A 3586-nucleotide genomic window follows, 5' to 3' on the forward strand; every position below is an offset into this window, starting at 1 on the left:
AGAAAATGTACCAAGCCATGTGGCTAAATAAGAATTATGAATTAATTTAAGTTGTAAGAGATAGTTAGTAATAAGTCTGAGTGAATAGACCAAACAGTTTATAATTAAGATAAGACTCTGTGTGTTTATTTGGGACTGAATGGCTATGGGACCAGGTTGGACAGAAACTTGCATCTACAAATGGCACCCAATGTTTGGCAACTACATCAACATAAAACCTGAGAGAGTTTGGGAAGGGATTCTAAACACAAAGGACAGTCAAGCATGGCTTCTTGGTAGCAGCATTTTCTCAGGTGGGTTCTGTTTGTTAGAAGCAAACAGAAGCACAGCTCCTTTAAGAGAGGCTTCCTGACTCAGCATTAGCAGCAAAACCACACAGCTCTTTTAAGATGCTTTGCCATCAGACACTTAAATGGTGTTTATGAGTAGATGGCAGCATGCTTCTTGGTGGTGGTATGGACCTAGAAACTCTGTAGAGTTGTCGAAATAAATGTGGTTCTGGCTGGTTACCTCCACCATGAAACTAGACTCTCAGAAAGCCAAGGAATAGGGCAGAGCCAGCCACCAAAGCCACCACTTTAATCCTTAGCCATGTCACTTAGCAGATTAAGACTAATGTGCTCAGAAAAAAATAGATATATACAGTAAAGACAGATTTAGATAAAAAGAAAACTTTAAACCATTTACAATGTTTTTAAAAATGCACATAGGCTTGGGAGAGAAAAGAAACAGAGAAAGTGCTCTAAAATGAAATTAACTAATAAAAAGGCCACGCAAAGATGGAAAATACACCGCAAGTCTGGTTACTGTATGTTATTGTGTTGTCTTTGAATTTTTTGCCTACTGAGAAAGAAGCAACAGCTGCTAAAAGACATTTGATTATAAATGCCATTGGATTAAACCAACCTATATATTTTAAAAAATATCTTGACTTCAAACTTTAAGGCAAAATATACATTAATTTGGGAAAGATGTTCTTCTTTTATTTCCACAGGAAATGAGAGGCTGTGGATTCAATCTGGGTTAAGAAAAACCAGATTTGATTCAGGAAGACTCCCTGAAAAATCTCTGATGGGAGTGGATGGCCCAGATGATGCAATGTTTCAGAGTGCCTCTGTTGAGGTTTCCTCTGAGTTCTATATCCAGAACAGTCTTAACATGACTGGTGGTGGTGATTCAGCCTCAAAGAATACTCCAGTCAGTATTTGACCATAATCCTACATTTTCTCAAGATCCCCTAAAGATTACCAGCACTCCCAATCAGCAGGAAGTAGCTTAGAACATTATGCCCACCTTCCCCCCCAAAAATTGATTATGAATGCTTGTCTTTGTTTTGAGTATTGGTTATAAGTTGTTATGGATAATTGTCAGGAAAAAAAAAGCTAAACAAAGGAGATACGATTCAGGGCTCATGTTTTGAAAAGAAAAAAAGAGGGGAATGCTGTGGGATAATGCTATTTTACACAGTAAAGATTTGTCACTAGTATTGATCTAATAAAACAAATTGGCCAATAGCCAGGTAGGAAGTATAGGAGAGGTAACTAGACTAGACTAGGATAATTATGGAAAGAGGAAAGGCAGAGACACAGTTTTAAGTCAGATGAAGAGGAAGCAAGATAAGAATGCCTTACTAAGAAAAGATACCAAGCCGCATGGTTAAAAATAGATATGAATTACGCGTAAATTTAAGTTGTAAGAGCTAGTTACTAATAAGTCTGAGCAACGAGGCCAAACAGTTTATAATTAACATAAGTCTCTGTGTGTTTATTTGGGACTGAACTGCTGTGGGACTGGGAAGAACAGAAACTTCCATCAACAGGTAGGTTGCAGGGGCAGAGGGAAAATGCAAGGAGACAGAGAGATAAGTGGCATTTAAATGCATGGTATGAAATCCACAATGAAGCAATAAAAGTAAATACACACACATACACACACATGCACACACGCACACACAAACTTATTTTGAAAACCAGTAAACAAATTTATTCAGCATTATTTTATATTTTACCACGAGGCTCTTGGTCTAGCAGCAAGATTCCAGCATGTCTGTCTCCAGCTGTGGCTCCATAGCTTCTTTTTACTCAGCCTTCCTTCTCCCAGCATTCAGTTTAGTTTTCCCCCCCAGTTTAGTTTTAGCTTTACTCAACCCAATCAGAGGCCTAAGACAGTTTCTTTATTAACCAATGGTATATTCAGCATACAGAGGGGAATCCCACATCAGAGATCCCTTGTAAAACTCAAAAGACATGTCATGTATTTCTGGCAACGAGTGGTGGTACAGGCAAAGTAAGCACTCCCATTTCAAGAAGAAAGAATAAGCAAGTGAGACAGAAATGTAGCAGGAAAGATAGTAAGACTTGTAATTCCTCATCTGTAATTCTGGGCATGTGGTCAGCAGAATGCTGTGTTCTTACCTCTACAAAATCCTCAGATGGAAGAGGGTTGAGCTCCTGTCTCCTTCCGTCTTACATTTCTCTCTCAACCCAGTCATATCACTCCCTGCCTCTACCTCTCTAGTACTGGGATTAAAAGTGTGTGCCACCACTGCCTGACTTCTATAGTTAACTAGTGGCTTGTTCCACCCTCTAATCTTCAGCCTAGCCTTATTTCTTAGAACACAAACAAAATACCACCACAGCTCTGAAAGTCTCTTCTCACACCCATGTCTTTCAAGTGCTCTTAGACTTTTCAGCCTGAGCCTACAATGAGTATATTCTAGCCAATTCCTAAACACCAACAACAAAATCTAGGAAAGTAATCAACAACAAGCTCAAAGATAGAATAAAAACTGCCTACCTAGTCAGAGGAACCTTTCTAACAATGCAAATGTCCTTAACAAGCCCCCTCTGTGTTTGTTTATCTTGTCACCTTTCTTATATTATATGAGGTGATATTCGTTAGTTTTACTATAATTGTTTCATAATGTATATGCATATGAAAACACCACATTATATATGATAATGTTCATAATTTTTGTCAATCATACCTAAAGTTCAGCAAACAAATAGATGAATAAAAGTAATTCACTGATTCTAGGCTCAGTAGCAGTTCTGACCAGGAAACAAAGCAGCTGTAGAAACGACTTGAAAGGAGTCTCAGCTACTCTTTGTCCCAGCAAATCCTGGGTGAAATTTATTCACATGGCTTCTGAATACATTTCTACTGTTTTACATCTCAATAAACCCATTATTACCTTTACCACAAATCAGGCTTGTTAATCCCAGGTACTAAGGAATCTGAGGCAGAGGAATCATGAATTTATGACAATCCCATCCTAGACAACATAGTGAGACCTTTCATTAAAGAAAATGATAAAAGAGCTCGAATGTTCCTAGGTGTAGAGTGTCTGTTCAGTATAAACAAGGCCCTGCTTTGGTTGTTCAGTGCTATAACAACAACAACGAGCAACAAATCTAAATCATAGAAGTGAAAAGCCAAATCAGCCACATGGCCATACTTAGTAATAAAAGACGGGTGAATCCTATCATATTTCCAGAAAGAGACAAACTGATTATTAGTGGATAACAAAAAAACTAACCACATGTATCTTTGTTAAACATTTTCTTTTGTTTTTTTTGAGACAAGG

The sequence above is a fragment of the Microtus ochrogaster genome, linkage group LG4 (assembly GCF_000317375.1).
Source record: "Microtus ochrogaster isolate Prairie Vole_2 linkage group LG4, MicOch1.0, whole genome shotgun sequence".
In the NCBI taxonomy this organism is placed as follows: Eukaryota; Metazoa; Chordata; class Mammalia; order Rodentia; family Cricetidae; genus Microtus; species Microtus ochrogaster.